Genomic DNA, 18,336 nt, shown 5'->3' with positions numbered 1-18,336 from the left:
GATTAATATCCTAGCAAATGTTACCCAAGTGTTGTCCATTGTAAGATGGAAAAAGAATGATACAAGAGACGATACCACTGTAAGTCAGATGCATCTCCAAACAAAAGTGTCATCAAAAGCAGTGGTTCTCAACCTTCCTAGTGCTGCAACCTTTGAAATCAGTTCTTCATTTTTTCATGACCCCACTCCCAACCTTAAAACTATTTTCATTGCTACTCCATAACTGTACTTTTCCTACCATTAGGAATTGTAGTGTAAATATCTGTGTTTTCTGAGGGTCTTTGGTGAGCCCTTGGAAGGTCAATCCACAAGTTGAGAGCCACTGGTCTGAATCTATGTGTGATGGTACAGGCCTGTGGTTCAGGACTTGAGAGGTGAAGGCAAGAGGATCAGAAGCTCAGTCTTGGGACCAAGTTAGAAGGCAACCTGGACTACATGAGACTCTCCCTTAAAAAGAAACAAACAAAAACGAGTCTGATTTAAGCAGGTGTAGGCATAATCATTGTCTCTGGAAGATCTTCCCATAGGCTCTCTCTGCCTAGTACAAAGGTGAGCAAGAAAATAAGGTAGAGTCTAGGCAGCACAGGGCACTATCACCCTTAGTCTGTGCTACGTGGTTCTGACTGAGGCCAAGAAGCCATCCAATTCTACTAGAAGTGGAGAAAGATCACAGAGCCAGGCGCCCATGGCTTGTTATTCCCCACGCTGGTCTCTTCAAAGGCAGTTTATCTACAGAAAGTGTTCTCTTGAGTTTCTAAAATGTGCCCAGTTTGATGTGTTTCTCCAACTCAGAATGGCAGCTTGCAGGGAAGCTCTAGGCATCTTCTATGGCCACCAAGGTTTTCTGAGTTCACAGTTTTCCCCCCAGCTCTGACGAATACCCTTGATAAGCATGCCTGGCTAGATGGAAGTTTCACAGAGAAGAGCTTTGCAATAAGTGACTGGTAGCCTGGTGCAATTCAAGGCATTGGGCATTCACTTGCAATAAGGTGGGAAAGGAAAGAGACTGTGTGCTTTGGAAACAATGTTTATCAATGATGGTTTCCTTTTCAATCTTCTAAGATGTAAGGATACTGATTGGAGTCAAAGACTTTGCAGTGCAGGTAGTGACTTACTCTAAGCAGAGTACTTTTATTGTTGTTAAAAGTAATTACAACAGTGTCCAAATTAACAAAATTCTACGTAATGGTTCGGTTGGCTTTCAAAACTTCAATACCTTTCCCTCCTTCATGACCCCTTTTCTGTTTCTATATTCAGATAAATATTTATCATTTATAGAGGACTTTTGATATAATGCTATACAATACAACCCTACTTTATTTATTCTTTCTAGGCGATGAAATGGAATTCTATTTCAGCACAATTAGGAAATTTGCCAAAGTGTAGCCTTAACTAAGCAGGGCCAGGTCTCTGTGATTGCAGAGTCTGTGTCCCCATCCCTGTCCTAACGCGATGCTGGCTGCCTTTCAGGAAACATAAGATCCCTTGAAATGATGAAACAAGTGTAAATGGTGCCCACAAACTCCACATTCCTGTGTCTTCCTCTGTCTTTCAGTTAAAATCTGTCTTTTAAAGATTTGTTCTCAATGCCCCTGCAGGCTCCATGCGAGCAGAGAGCAGTTGGCTTCCCATTCTTCTCTCATTTCTGGAATAGGAAAAAAAAATGTGAATTTTCATCACTTTCCGAGGTCTGTCATTCTGCAAAGGCATGTTAGTAAGAAGTTAGTTAGTTGTTCTCTGCCCTTTCAGAATTAAATTGTAATATGCCGCCCCCCCCCGCCCCACAGTTCACTAATTACTTTCACAGATTGGATGCACATCCAATTACATGGAGCTTTAACACAAAATCAATTTTGCACAAAGCATCCACCCCAAAAAGACCTTCTCAGCATCTTGCCTAGAAACTGGAAGCATGACTATGTCACATGGCTTTCTGAATGTGGAGCTAATAATAGTTTTGGGCTCCCCAATAATCCCAAACCTTCACTGCCACAAAAAGCTTGAACTTTTTATCATGATCATTGAAACATCAGCATGTTCTCTAAACTCACTTTGCTTTTGACTCCATTAAAAGGCTTCTTCCCAGGTGTTCTGGTACTAGTCACCAACATATCTGGGCTCTTGAGCACGGGCCAGACCCAGCTGTCGGTTTCATGTGTAGGAGGTAGTGAAAACCTAGCAGAACACATTCGATTCAGCCCTCTTTCTTTCTTTATTCTATTGCTAACTTTGGAAATAATCAGAAAGGTGGCTTAACAGCTCCAGGAGTGAATCCAGGGCCAGCATTCACCAGAGCCCATTAGGATTGCATGTCCCTTATGTACTGTGCTTTTGCTTCTTCAACGAGTACAGCTGACAGAAACCTTGACCCCAAGAAGAGTTTAGCAGAGGATGGAGAGATAGTTGAGGGGTTAAGAATACTTACTGTTCTTGCAGGGGACCTGGGATCAGTCCCAACACTCACTTGGCAGCTCACAACCATCTGTCACTCCAGTTCCAGGGAACCCTACTCCCTCTTCTGCTTTCCATGGGCACCAGGCATGCATGTGATGATGCATAGACATAGATGCAGCCCAAACACTCATACACATAAAATAAGATAAATAAGCCTTTAAAGAGAAACTTTTAAAAAGCTTGGTTTGAGATTGGAGCAGAGGTCACCTGGAGAGCTCCTGACTTAGTATCCTAAGGCAGAAAAGCAGAGGATCTTGGGTTATGTTAAGCAGGTAACCTGTTTCTAGGAGACAGTGTGACTTTCCTGCACGGTTCTCCGAGTTATCACTGCCTCCTTCAGGTCCACCATCATCTTTTGACTTGTGCTTTTGTGATATGACCTCATTGGGTTTGTATGTACTAAAAAATGTTTTAGCTCAGTGTACCGCAGCCTCTCCTACCCTGGTGCTGATAGGAACAGGTCATGATAGGGACAGGGATTCAAGGCTCAAAAGCAACAAAAAGATCTGAGGATACAGCAGAGTGTTTTCATGGTTGGCAATACCACTGTACACTTGGAATTTAAGAATGCAGCCTATCTAGAGTTGATCCAAGGATGTCTCGTTGGAATATATTGGGACACTGAATCTGCAGGCAAGGCTTTTCAGCATACAGATGAATCAGAGCTTATTCATCTGTGTGGTTCAGCCTGAGGGGGGCAATGAGGCCTTCTCCAAATTATGTGAGTCTTTCTCTCTCTCTCTCTCTCTCTCTCTCTCTCTCTCTCTCTCTCTCTCTCTCTCTCTCTCTCTCTCTCTCTCTCTCCACTTTGAGCCTAGAGCCTAGTCTTAACTTCAGTTCTCTCACCCTTCTTGAGCCTGAGAAATCTGTTTTTCAAAAATCTATGGTCCTTCTTTCTATCACAGGTTGCAACCCTGCGATAGAGAAAACTGTTAAGGTTAACCAATCAGCCATCTTACCTGGGTTTAACCCTTTCACATAAATGCCTCAGAATGACTCCCTTCAATGTACAAGTTCCTGATCTGATCTGAGCTACCCTATTCTTGGTCTTTCCTCACTGAGTTCTAGACATGTATCTCCCACCCAAGATAACCTTGGTCTTTGGCATAAACAGTTCTCTTGAGCCAACCATCCCAGAAAGGTATATATCCCAGTAGCACCCCTTGGATTTTGTAAAAATCCAACCTCTTACCACATCAACTAGCATTTACACAGCCTCTGTTGTAAACTCTGTTGTAAATTTACTGTGGAAAATTCAGAGGTTCTCCTGTGTTTATTCCTTTGAAAATTATTTGTTTTCTATCAGAATTCTTGGAGAAACCTTTGTCTCAGAAGTCTAGAAACTTAGCCAGGCTATGCCTGACATTATTTGACCACCACACCAGCTATTTCCCGAGAGATGCTGCACCTCTGTTGTTCTTGGGCTCATCCGAAGAATCTTATCCATACCCAGGGATCACCCCATGCCTTTTGATCTGACAGATGTCTGACGTCATCATCCAGGCTGACAAGTCTGACATCCCCTCTAAATATGACTTCAGATGTAAGCATGGTTTTAAATGCCTTTGTCTGCAGTGTTTGTAAACTCTGCAGGATTTGAGGGCAGCCCTTGCTGTGAACCCAGAGTCTGCTGTCCTCTGAACTCCTGTTCAATGCTTCTTAGCCACCGATCCATTTTATGGTATTTGGGGCCTCTCTATCAAGGATTTCTCTTGACCTTACCCAGGCTATTCACTTACCCCTCTGCCTACTTCTGAAGTAGAATGTCCCAGTGAGAATTCACAGGGTTTTTTCTAGAATCGCTGTCTTCCCCTCACAAAATGCTTCTGGGTCTAGAAAACAGGTTAGGAGCTTTGCTTGTCACCTATGGCACCTATCATTTCTTTCCTTACTCAACAACGTCTTAACGTTTATGCATGGCATTATTTGTCCTTCCTTCTAAGGTGGATAACCAGTTATTTCGGATGCCTGTCTTACTTTGTTTTTAGTATTTTTATTTGAGAATTAGAGGAGAGCCATCCTGTAATCTAGCTAACTAGTACCAGCTAAAATGATTTATTCTAGGACTCGGTGACATCTTCAAAAGGACCAGCCAACCGATCTTTGTAAGTTGAGCAGACAGAAAGGAAACTAACCAGTTCTTACCTGTTAGCATACCCTGCCGACACCGCAGACAGCACTCAGTGTGCTGACTGCTATTCTGTAAATGTCTTGAGAAATGTCCTCATTTTACCAACTTTATACTCTGAGAAAAATGAATATTGTAGTGGTTGGCAGAGTGGGCAAGAAGAGCGTCGCTTGTACGGAAAGCAGCCATTCCCTCCGATGCCTAGGCCACTTTGTCATTAGGATACGTGGGTTCCTGGTTCTTTGTTTGGGCCTGAGTTTGACCTTCACAATTTTTCCCACTCCCATCTGCTATTCTTCTAACAGGGTCTTAGCTCAAGATCCACACATGCCTGCCAATCTAGAGAAAAATTTTCTTCCAGTGATATCCTCCCTGTAAAATGTGAAAAAGGCTATCACTTTTCTTTTATAAAACAGAAGTTCCTATAAAATTTTATGGCAACAGGCCATGATTTTTTTTTCCTTTGTAAAACCTCTTCCTGTGGACAGAAGGCTGAAACTGGTGTTTTCCTAAACTTTAATAATATGTGGAAGTAGTACCAAAAAAGTAGGCATTATATTAACTTTAATCACATTTGTGAAATGCCAAAAATGCTGACCAGTTGTAACATAAAGGAATGGTGTCTCTTACCATTCAAGTGTGAAACATACTCTAAGATAATTCTTAGTCTATTCCAAGTTTGATCAAATTCACATCCTCCCTAAAATCTCAAAATCATTAGAGTGAAATTTCAATGTTTTCATGAAAGGAAGGAAACTTAAAAAACATTTAATAATCACATACAATCACATACAATCACATACAATCACATACAATCACATACAATCACATACAATCACAAACAGACTCGCCAGGCATGGGGATGCGCATGCATCGAGCTCAGAGGGAGAGGGCAAGGCCAACACAGTGCGGCTCTCTGTCTAATCATCAAAGCTGACAAAAACAGAGGGTAAGTCTAATAATGAAATATAAGAAAGCTCTCCTCAGCTTAGTTTTGATTGTGCATACCCAAGTAAACTAACAAAACCAGGAAGATCAGACTAGGAAGATCAGACAGATGTGTGTGTTACATAATCCCTGGACAGGAGATGACTTCTATCATATGATCTGCTAAAATAATCTCCAAGCCAAGCCAAACAAACCTTTTAAAAATAGTTTGACTTGTAGACTCTGTGTAAATGGCCTTAAAGGCTCCTTTGTCTCTCTGCCTTGATCAAAACTATGTCAGATGTTGATGATGAATTTGAATCCCAAAATCATATCTTTGTGCATATGTTTTTTATTTTAAGAACAAAATAAAATCGGCTTCCAAACCAGGAAGATTAACTGCAGCTGGGGAAGAACAAAATCTTTTGCTCCAGGAGCACAAATCCAGCTACCTGATTTCTCAAAATTCCTTGGAAAGTTTTCTATCCTTTCATAGAAAGCATAAACATGATAATGATAGCATGTCTCCAAAGCCCAGGGAACCTTCTAGAATGCTAGACTGTGTATTTCTCCAATGTATGAGAAATAAGGGTGACGAAAAGAGTCCAAAAGTTTGGGGAAATTTAACTGTTAACTGCTAATAAAGAGAAAAGAAACACATTTCTATTCTGTTTTACTGTCTACAGTCAGAGGAGAAAAGATGAGGCTTAATTCTGCTTGACATGTCAAAAGTGGAAACTCCTTCTAGAGCCCCCAGTAGCAATAGATACTATCAGCAAACTGTAACCAAACGGGCAACATCTGCTTACAGAAAAAACCTGAACCCAAAACCATAGGAGGTTTTTCTTTCCCCCAGAAAAAGGAGCTGCATTGTTGAGTCAACTTCTGTGCTACAGGCAGCAGCCATGTTTCTACAGCTGCACTGCTCCACACAAGAGCTCCTCGGCTCTCCTGGCAACTGTGCTTGTGTTTCTCTGTGGGTAGCAGAGGACTGATGAGACAGAGACATGCAGAGCACGAAGACCACTTTTTGGAGAGCCGGAGGGGGGGCAGGAGGACAGGGTGTCTATATATAGTCCTGGAATTCTTTAAGTAGACCAGGCTAGCCTCAAACTTAGAGATCCTCCTGCCTCTACCTCCTGAGTGCTAGGATTAAAGGTGAGAGCCACCACGCCCAGTCTAACATCTCTCAATTCTTGAAGTCTCTCTGGGGAATAAGCAGGCTCTGTTGATTTTCAAAATTAACCTATGTGCTACCATGACTAGGGTGACCAGGCAAGAACAAATTCCTACTCAAATAAACCACTAAGGCCACACAGTTACACATTGCCCACCTCACAGCAGATCTAGTGCCTGCTCACTTTATACCCGATAAATGGTGCTCACCAGAGTAAGAAGAGAATCCTAGGTTAAGTGAGGAGAGGACTTTCTCCTCCCTGGCGTATCTAATGATTGCACAGTAACTCCTAGCTCTCTCTCAGACTGTCACCTTGAAGGTGACCTCAGTTACTGAGGACCTAGATTGAAGCTTCACCAGGAGTCCAACTTCTACTTGTTATCTAGATGTTAGCTTCTCCACACACTTTCACACGTGCGTGAGCACACACACACATGCATATACATGCACACACACATATACAACCACATAAATACACACACACACCAAACACATGTACACGTGAAGACACATAAGCATTTGTACGTCTGCATGCATTTATCTCCACATGCATGCACTCTGACTTATTCCTTGATCATTTTTCTTTCTTTTTAAGAATTTTATTTTATTTTATAGATGTACGTGCATGAGTTCATGCATGACTCTGTATGTGCACCTATGTGTGTACACCTATGTGTGCCTGTGGAGGCCAGAATAGGGCATCAGATCCCTTGGAGCTCAACAACAGGTCTTTGTAGGCTGCCCAACATAGGTGTTAGGAGCTAAACTCTTGTTATAATGACTGAGTTTTATGGAGATGTGAAAGGTAAACAGGCTACTAAGTAACTCACTAGGGAAACAGAAAATTTTGTTAGTGTGATTTGTACCTATAAGAAAGCTAAGGTTTTAGTTTTGTTCCTGTGCTCCTTGAAATCAGGGGGGAGGGGGGAAATTCCAAGCACGAGCTGGAAGACTATAGAAATATCTACTACTCTGTGCTAGTTAATAAATGAACAAGAGGCTCAATTTCTCAAGGACAAGCTCGGCCTCTGTCTCCTGCTTCTTCTAATGCGGATAGGCTTGGAAGTCATCTCTTCCTTCCCGTGTGATGGAGACTGCCATAACCAAGCATGAGTGCAGGCAGTCTTTAGTTTTCACTGAAGCCTAGTTATTGCAAAGCAATTGCATGCAGGAAGGATTGTACCAAATGCTTCAAGAACCGGAGGCATTGGTTGGCTCTGAGCATCCACTTCTGGATTTGTGAGGCACTGGCAGAGCCTCTCAGGAGACACCTATATCAGGCTCCTGTCAGCAAACACTTGGCATCCACAACAGTGTCTGGGTTTGGTGAGTGTGTATGGGGATCCCTAGGTGGAACAGTCTCTGGATGGCTTTCCTTCAGTTTCTGCTCCACACTTTGTCTCTGTATCTCCTCCCATGGGTACTTTGTTCCCCCTTCTAAGAAGGACTGAAGTATCCACACTTTGGTCTTCTTTCTTCTTGAGCTTCATGTGGTCTGTGAATTTTATCTTGGGTCCTGTGAAGGTTCGATGTCCCAGTGTAGGGGAATACCAGGACAGGAGTGGGTGGGTTGGTAAGCAGGGGGAAGGGGGATGGGATAGGGGTTTTCAGAGGGGAAATGAAGAAAGGGAACAACATTTGAAATGTAAATTTAAAAAATATCTAATTAAAAATGTAAAAAAATGAACTGGATGCATTAATATTGAGCATAAATATGACATGGGATGGTGGCTTCCTCTGCTTTTCAAAGGCAGTTAAGGGTTTGAGAACAAAGGCATCTACCTCTTCCTGTGGCTCACCTCTTTCCTTTTCTGCATTTTCTTGACCCATCCTTTTCTTTTTTTAAAGTTAGTAATTTTTTATTTTCTTTATTTACATTTCAAATGTTATCCCCTTCACTGGTTTCCCTTCCGAAAACCTATCCCCCCTCCCCCTCCCACTGTTCACCAACCCACCCACTCTCTCTTTCTGGCCCTGGCATTCCCCTACACTGGGACATATAATCTTCACAGGACCAAGGGCCTCTCCTTCCACTGATGACCAACTAGGCCATCCTCTGCTACATAGGTAGTTGGAGCCATGAGTCCCACCATGTGCATTCTTTGGTTCCTGGGAGCTCTGGGGGTACTGATTATTTCATATTGTCGTTCCTCCTATGGTGCTGCTAATGCCTTCAGCTCCTTGGGTCCTTTCTCTGGCTCCTTCATTGGGGACCCTGTACTCAGTCCAATGGATGGCTGAGAGCATCCACCTCTGTATTTATCCTTTTCAACAGCAAAGGAAAAGAAAAAGAAAATGTTCTTTCCATCTTCTTATTCAGAACACCCCAACCACCTGCAGCCTAAACCCTCTACCCAACGTTGCCATTTTTATACTTATAAGCAGGTGTTTATGGCTTCAAGGTCACTTCCCACAGAAGGAGCAGATGGGATGGAAAAGGGTGGCCAAGGGGAAGTGGTTTTAGTTTCTGTTGTTATCAGTGCTGTTATTTTACTAGAAATGGATATCTGATGGACAGAACATCTCTGTGAGAATATAACTCATCTAAATACAAAGAGAGGGAGTAGCTGTCCCAAGCTGCTATAACAAACAGGTTGTTTTACCCTTTTACCTACTTTTAGTGTTAAATGACTTAGACAGCCTTAAAAAAAAAAAAAAAGAAAGAAAGAAAGAAAGCTTAGAAGAAGGCAGCCTTCTGCTGCCAGACCTGGGCTGGAACGTTTTTTGGGTTCTTTACTAAGTTAAGCTATAACAAGGTTGCTCCCATGTAGCAAGGTCTTTGGAAAGACTTCCTGCTCACTCAATGGAAAAACAGAAAGCAAACCAACGAACCCCGGGTGGGAGCAAGATAACAAATGTGGATTAAGGTTCTAACCAATGCAAATGTGTCATCCATTCAGAAGTAAAAACAAAACATCAAAATTGGGCATTAGTCTTCCAAGGGCTAACTTACAGTTGCACTTAAAAGATCCCCATGCTTCACCTTCAAGGAATCTAGGATGATCATGGGAGTTGGGGGTGTCTAGAGAGGTCTGGGGTGGACACAGGAGTTGGAGGTCTACGGTGGACACAGCGTAGGAGTATGTATTGAACATCATGTGACTTTCACATGGCTGTTCTTGGAATTGAGGAGTTGGGGAGAAGTAGAATTTATAAGCCAGGGGTGTTTTTCTCAGATGAAAAAAACAAAAAAAAAAAAACAAAAAAACCATAGCACAGGAACAGGATACTAGAAGTTGGTGATTACATCAAAACACGAAAATGGATGAGTGATGTGTTTGAGCAAACAGGCGCTGCCTCACACTGGGTCTCAGACATTTGCTTACTTAAGGGAAGGACAAAGATAGCATTCAAATATATAGCACCTAGGGTGGCAGAGTTCTGATCAACATTAATGCTTTAGCTTCTTGATTGCAAAGAGGTCCAGGTTGTTGTGAGGGAGTATGGAGCCCTTAGAGAGCTATGGTTGTCATTTGTCATCTAAACAGTTGTTGGTTGAATTGTCCACTCCAACTGCCTATCAGCCTGGAAGAGTGAAGTACCATGTCAGCCACCCAGGACTCTGGCACACTCACCTGACTTTCCTCTATACCTTTTTTCTGTTCTCTAGTCCCTGAATCTTTTCCCTCCTTCTACCATACATTGCTCTTAAAGTTTGCCCTGCACAATATGCTTGCTATTTATCAAACAGCAAAAAGAAAAAAAATCAAACAAATAAAATTTAAACCCATATTTAGTATTATTGGTGATATTCAAAGCAGCGTTCAAGGCATGAATAAGTAAATAGATAGGTAGGTAGGTAGGTAGATGGATAGACAACAGAGGTGCTAAGAAAATTGACTTTGGAAACAATTGCATATTACTTTAAGAGTGGCCACTATGTTGACAACTGTTAGATCTCAACTAACACAGATGACAACATGTACCTTGTTCCTTTGGGAGAGCCCCATGTTTAGGGAGAGCACTTCCCGGCTGACCAACAACAGAAAGGGCTGTAAGGAGTTAAAACATCAGTGGTGGTTATGTCCAGATCTGATCAGGGAGTGCCCAGCTTTACTTGCTCAGTTTTCTGGATAACTCGTCATTTGGCAACAACATTCATTTATTCTGCAATAATTTTGCATCTGTCCAACACCTAATCTTTAAAATGCTTTTTTAAAGCATTCACATAGTACTTTTAAAAACATGAACTGCTAGAAAACAGTGCTGTGCAGCTGTCCTGCGGTAAGGAGTGACTTTTCTTGTGAGATGCCTTTTCAGTTGAATCAAAGATATGCCAGTTTGAAGGAGGCACTCTCAGGCTTTGATGATGCAGATAGACACTCATGCTTATGTGCTTAATGATAAAAGGAGAAGGAGGAGGTGGGGCTATGGAAACAGGGGTTTTTTTCAAGCTCATTGCTGTATTTTTTTTTAACCATGAGACTTGTTTTAAGCTGTAAAGTTGATAAGTGACCTTGTAGACAGTTCTATGAGCATCTACCTATAAAATTGAAGTCCTATTATAAAGATAAGTACATGTTTTTGTTTTGAAGATGCAGATTTCACAATCAGTTTTTCATTCAAGAGGCCTGAAGGTATTTTGTTGATAGAGACACAAGCTCCCATAAAAGCTGTACCACTTACTGTTGGACCCGGTAAAGATACTTGGCCTCTGTAAGCCTCGCTTTTTTCATGTTTGTGGAGATAAAATTCTATGCTGTGCAGTTAGTATGATGGTTAAACAATATATAGAAAAAGTACCCTGTGTAGTTCCTGGTACATCACAAAGACGCAAAGCATTGATAGCAACTCAATTGTGTGTGTGTGTGTGTGTGTGTGTGAGAGAGAGAGAGAGAGAGAGAGAGAGAGAGAGAGAGAGAGAGAGAGTTTGTGAGTGTGTGTTAGTTACCTCGCCCATCATTTCTAGAGGCTGACAGCGATCAGATGAGGCTGCAGCAACACAACTCTACCTACCACTTTCACTAGCAATTTTTAATCGGATGTCTACATTTTAGCTGTAAGGTATTTAACTTTTCCCCTTGCCATGTTTGGAATAAGTACAGACATCAGTGTAACGTCTGCAGTAAGGAACAGGAAAGCAAGCATCCTGTGAAGCTAATTGCTGATCTGAAGTTTTTACTGGCACTATGTCACAGGACAAAAAGTATCTTGGAGAGCTCTGTGTCACCGGGCATTAATTCCTGTGCTTGGGGAACAGAGGCAGGTGGACTTCTCTGAGCTGGAGGCTAGCCTAGTCTACATAGTGAGTTCATGGACATCAGGATTAGAGAGAGAGACCCTGTCTCAAACAAACAACAAAAAGAACTCAGTGCTCCTTAAAGGGCCTCAAAAGTAGTTAGTTGGAATCTCGGAGGTCACATTTGTTTTTCAAGAAGAATTTTGACTGAGATTCTATATTTAAAGCATAAGCATAATTCTATGTTTAAACCATTCTACGATGGTAGAGGCTAAAGTCAAAGTCAACGAATGTGGAGCACAATTGACCTTACGTAAAGGACTTTACGTTTAGAGGGGAGATAAATATGGCAATATTGAAAGACATTCATGGGACAGAGGCTTGTTACTTACTGCCGGATATTAAAGACAAGAGAACTGTGTATGTTTAAGTCAGAACTGATTTTTTTCATCTCTTAATTTTTGAGAGGGCATACCTTGGAAACATACACCAAATTGTCTCTATTATATCACTGAAAGAAATTGGTGGAAAGGATAAATCATCAACAAATACGCACGTTGCTGAAGAGAATTTTTATGCCAGGCTAGCAAACTGATGTTGGAAACCCTTCAGCATCTTTCCACAATGAAGAAAATTAACAAAAACTTGATTCTTAATATCAGGGACGTATTTAGCCTCTTCTGGAAAAGTAAAAATTAGTCTTTCCCCCCAAATAGACTGACATCCAAGGAGAAAATCCTTAAGGAATTTTTCTTCAATAGGTAAGAAAATAAGGGTTTCTGTAGTCTGTGACTACCGTCTAATGGCCTGTGGTTTTCATGTTGAAACTCCAAAACAAGCTATTTAACTGTGTTTTCAAAAAGTTCACATTGTAACACTTTAAAGTGATTCAAACAGACAGCATTGCTGACTGTATTAAGGGAAACACACCCTTTTGGAAAGGAAGCCCATCAAGTCTCGTTTTGATTCTGATGTGATTGGCTTGCTCATGGTATCCGATGTGATTGATTGGCTTGCTCATGGTATCTGATGTGATTGGCTTGCTCATGGTATCCGATGTGATTGATTGGCTTGCTCATGGTATCTGATGTGATTGGCTTGCTCATGGTATCCGATGTGATTGGCTTGCTCATGGTGTCCGATGTGATTGATTGGCTTGCTCATGGTATCCGATGTGATTGGCTTGCTCATGGTATCCGATGTGATTGGCTTGCTCATGGTGTCCGATGTGATTGGCTTGCTCATGGTGTCCGATGTGATTGGCTTGCTCATGGTATCCGATGTGATTGATTGGCTTGCTCATGGTATCCGATGTGATGTGATTGGCTTGCTCATGGTGTCCGATGTGATTGGCTTGCTCATGGTATCCGATGTGATTGGCTTGCTCATGGTGTCCGATGTGATTGGCTTGCTCATGGTGTCCGATGTGATTGGCTTGCTCATGGTATCCGATGTGATTGATTGGCTTGCTCATGGTGTCCGATGTGATTGGCTTGCTCATGGTATCCGATGTGATTGGCTTGCTCATGGTGTCCGATGTGATTGGCTTGCTCATGGTGTCCGATGTGATTGGCTTGCTCATGGTATCCGATGTGATTGATTGGCTTGCTCATGGTGTCCGATGTGATTGGCTTACTCATGGTGTCCGATGTGATTGGCTTGCTCATGGTATCCGATGTGATTGATTGGCTTGCTCATGGTATCCGATGTGATTGATTGGCTTGCTCATGGTGTCCGATGTGATTGGCTTGCTCATGGTATCCGATGTGATTGATTGGCTTGCTCATGGTATCCGATGTGATTGGCTTGCTCATGGTGTCCGATGTGATTGGCTTGCTCATGGTGTCCGATGTGATTGGCTTGCTCATGGTATCCGATGTGATTGATTGGCTTGCTCATGGTATCCGATGGCTCACTTACAATTCACTATGAAACCCTGGTAACTGTTAGATAAAAATTTGATTATGTTTTCTCAATCGCTCACAAAATTTGCCTAGAAAATCAGTTTGCAATGATTTTTCTGTTCTTTCTAAAAACAAAATTTGCCTTGTGAATTGGTAACTAGAATCCAGTGTGCCATTTGATAAAGCTAATATTTCTCACCTCAAAATACTTCTACGATGGTAGCCATCATGGATTTTGGGTTGTCTCAGTGGGGCCTCAAAGCAATGCTTCTTCAGTGTGACCTGCAGACCCCCTCCATCAGAATGGCTTCGGCATTTTCAGAAACTGAGGCTCCTGTCCCTATTCTAACTCCAGGGAGCGCCCCTCATCAGCTCCTGGTCTGGAGTCTTGGTATCTCACTCTGATGTGATCTCTCCTGGGAGATTCTTTGTTGGCATCACTCACATTTTATTGGGTGTGTGTATGGGTGTTTTTCTTGTGTGTATACCTGTGTGCCACTTGCATGCCTGATAGCCATGGAGGCCAGAAGAGGACAGTAGGTCCCCTGGAACTAGAATTCCAGATTGGTGTGAACCACCCTTGGGTACTGGGAATTGAACCCAGGTCTTCTGGAAGAGCACTAACCACTGAGCAATCTCTCCAGCCCCACCAGGAGATTTTTATGCACACTTAACATGTAAACATATTTTTTTTAAAAAATGGTGTGTTTGAAGCTATTTTAGAATCACATTTTCCACAACTTGTGTGGAGTCAGAATGGAAGGGTAGAGAAACTAAGGATAAAGCAGGGCCTATGCACCAAAGAAGTGGTAAGAATCACTGCAGAACTTCCTGTAGACCTTGGCTTGACTTAAACCCTCGAGGGCTGGCATCTAGCAGTCTACACTTGCAGAAGCAGGGATGATGGGGAAGAGCACTCATTCTCTCATGCTGAGGCTTCTCCGTGCTCCCCAGCGGAGACAGATATCCTTAGGATGGTTCCAACAAGTCCAGGGCAGATTCTGCTTGTTTCTATTGTAACAGAAGATGCTGTGTACCACCACTCCTAAATATGGGTCTGACTGCAACCAAAAATACAATCAGATGCTGAGACACCTGAAAACACTTTATCACCTAGTATATGTAGACCTAGGCTTTCATGTAGCTCATTTCATTTTTCCTAAAAATATAATTCTACCTTGAATGATTGAACTCGCACCAATTTAAATAGTTCACATGTAGCTGTATTATAGGGTAACTCAGACACTGGGTCTTTTTTTCTTTTTATCATCTTAGAACACTATGAAAGAGATAGCTTCAGCTGCCTCTGCTCCCCTACACACCCACTCCCACTTCTTGGCCCTAGTGTTCCCCTGTACTGGGGCAAATAAAGTTTGCAAGACCAAGTGGCCTCTCTTCCCAATGATGGCCGACTGGGCCATATTCTACTACTTATGCAGCTAGAGACACGAGCTCTGGGGGTACTGGTTAGTTCATATTGTTGTTCCACCTATAGGGTTACAGACCTCTTCAACTCCTTGGGTGCTTTCTCTAGCTCCTCCATTGGGGGCCCTGTGTTCCATCCAATAGATGACTGTGAGCATCCACTTCTGTATTTGCCAGACACTGGCATAGCCTCACAAGAGACAGCTATATCAGGGTCCTTTCAGCAAAATCTTGTTGGCATATGCAATAGTGTCTGCATTTGGTGGCTGATTATGGGATGGATCCCTGGGTGGGGCAGTCTCTGGATGGTCCATCCTTTTGACTCAGCTCCAAACTTTGTCTCTGTAACTCCTTCCATGGGTATTTTGTTCCCTATTCTAAGAAGGAATGAAGTATCCGCACATTGGACTTCCTTCTTGATTTTCTTGTGTTTTGAAATTGTATCTTGGGTATTCTAAGTTTCTGGGCTAATAGCCACTTATCTGTGAGTGCATATCAAGTGAGTTCTTTTGTACCACAGACTATTCTGATTCTCTCTACTTTGCAGCAAATACCAAGGCTGGAAGATCATGTGATTTATCCAACCAATGACTGAGTCAGAAGCAGCACTCAGACTAAACCCCAGGCCTCTGGGTGGAGTCTAGGTTTATATTGCAATACCTGCTCCTTTAAAAACCTCATCTCTATAAGTTATTAAGATGCTGTAAGACATATAATATACACTCAACAACATTAGTCCTTGTCTCAGAACTAGGATTTTTGCAGAAGGGGCTAAAGACAGAGCTCAGCAATTTAGAGCGCAGGCCATTGCAGAGGATCTAGGTTTGATCTTTAGGAAACCTGGTGACTCCTAACCAATAGTAACTGCAGTTCCAGAGGAGTCTATGGCCTCTCCTGACTTCCACAGGCATCTGACATGCATGCAGTGTGCATATGTACATGCAGTCAAAACACCCACACACAAAAAAGTAAAACAAGTTTTTGAAAGATTTTGTGCAAAAAAAAAAAATGTTCTATAAGTAAAACATATTTGGAAAGCCCCAGGATAAGCTAAGATTGTTTTTTTTTAATTATAAAGACACAACTGAGGGATCCAGTGTGGTGGTGCATACCTGTGGAAGCCTAAAGCAGGCAGGTCTTGTGGGGTCAGTGCTAGCCTGGGCTACACTGCAAATCCAGGATACCTAGAATATAGGAGACCTCATCTCAGAAAACCAAAACCGTGACTGAACTGAGACCTAAAAGGATCAGAGTGAGAGGGCAGTCTGCAGGGATTTCCCAATCACAATTCTTATAGAATGTTTCTATTTTGGTTCAGTTTCTTTGTTTGTTAGTTTGATTATTTTGTTTTTGTCTCCCTCTCTAAAAATTACCTCAGTGGGACCAGTCTCCCTCAGAACTAACTCTAGGGTTAGTAACAGGTGAGAAAAAACAGACTGGTGGATAATGGTTACAGTTCAAGTTCAGCAGGGACAAATGACTTGCATTTGCTAGGAGAGCCCTCTGACTGATCAGAGTGGAAACGTAAAGGGAACTTGTATTCGCTGTTCTTAATCTCAAGTGTGCTTGAGATGGGGAAGCTAAGAACAACTTTTCAGAAATATGTCACGGAGTAAAGTAGGAAGTGGCCATTGTTGCAGTCTCTGAGAACTCTGCAGGGTTGCTGTTCACTTGATGTGGTAAGGCGTGTGCACACGCTCTGCCAAGCTCAAGAGCACCAGACTCACACTGAAGAATATTCCAGATTTGAAGTTCGAAATCGAATTCTATCAAATATCACAGTTCACATTCAAAACATGAAGTCGAGCAAGTGTAAAGTTTGTAAACTCGCTGGGTGGAAAATTAAACGTTTCTTCCTAAAGGATGCCCTAATTCTATAGCAATCAGCAATATGTATAATACTACAATCTGTAATTGAAAATGATCAGCCAAACAGGATCTAATCAGCCTACTGCTGTCAAACTGGAAAATGCAATTGGGTTTAACATCAAGAGAGATTCCATTCTGAGCCCAATCATATCAATTTCAGAAGATATTGGACCAAGTAACTTCTTTAATCACCTTCTCATTTTCAAAAGGAGCAAGTTGAGTTAGACTTCCACCAAGGAGTCTCTCTGAACTAACTCTCTGTTCTTGAGAAGATGGTAGGCTACAGACCTCCTAGGCTTGTGAGTTCCCCTAAGGAAATAGAAGCCTCCCTGCATGAGCCTGCACATAGTAAACATGTAGCAGCAACTTAGCTAGGTTAGCCACAGCCCACAGAACACTAGGCAGGTGTCAGCCTCTGCCTTCAGGGCCTGGTGTAATGTTACTAAATTCAAAATGGCCTGAAAAGTGTAAGAATGCATCCAGACTGCCCAGAAATTACAGTAGCCATCAAATAGCTACATTCCTCTATTCTCTGGACCAAAGGTTCAGAGGTAGACTGTATCTTTCAAGTCATGTGCAGATAGATACTTTCCTCCACAGGCGTGCAATGCCTGGCTGGGATCCTAAGGAGTGACTTTGGAATTAGAAGGGCCTCTTACCTTTCAGATCCGATGCCTGTTCCTGGTTTCACCCATGTGTTGTTCCTTCAGCAGCCTATACCTAGGTTAAAATGGGCTTGAGACGGCAAACGGAAAGACTATAACAGGAGAGACATCTTGAAATAGACAATCAGGAAGCTGCGTTGCTCCTTGTAGTTTTACTTTTAACTTTAACAGCAAGCCTCATTTCTGAAAAACTCTTAACGTTGCCTACAATCTGTGTTTCCTTCCCCATCATTTGGGATTGTTCTGAGAAGCAAATAACGTTTACCATGGTAAAGACTGGTGTATCTAATGTTATGCCCCTCGTGATAACTGGCATCAGGTGAAGACTAGCTGTGGTAATCGGAGCTGTGGGTTCTGAGATATTTAGTTGAGTTAAAAGTCTAGATTTGCCTATGAGAATGACGCCAATATCAGAAGCGGCTGCATATCTCCCCATGTGACTGTTCTTATGAAAGATGTTGCAACAACTTGAGATTCTCCTAGGACAAGTGTGAACACACAACTGTGGGGGTGGGGGCAGGGTGAGCTCTGACACAAGGGACACAGCATTTGAAGCAGACTGATCTGCCCCCTGCAGCGCTCCATGCCTCTGCATCTTTTACACAAAA

The 18,336-nt window shown here is 42.4% G+C and overlaps 1 protein-coding gene across 5 annotated transcripts in view; it reads left to right on the top strand.

The window, feature by feature from the left end:
* Positions 1-18,336, top strand: part of Fyb1 (FYN binding protein 1) — a 141,457-nt gene that overhangs the window by 61,034 nt on the left and 62,087 nt on the right. The gene's annotated exons all lie outside the window — the stretch shown is intronic.

Source organism: Mus caroli, unplaced genomic scaffold, assembly GCF_978045245.1.
Source record: "Mus caroli unplaced genomic scaffold, Mus_caroli_1 scaffold_16, whole genome shotgun sequence".
Lineage (NCBI taxonomy): Eukaryota > Metazoa > Chordata > Mammalia > Rodentia > Muridae > Mus > Mus caroli.
The sequence above is the reverse complement of the archived record's forward strand: the minus strand, read 5'-3'. Positions and strand labels throughout refer to the sequence as shown.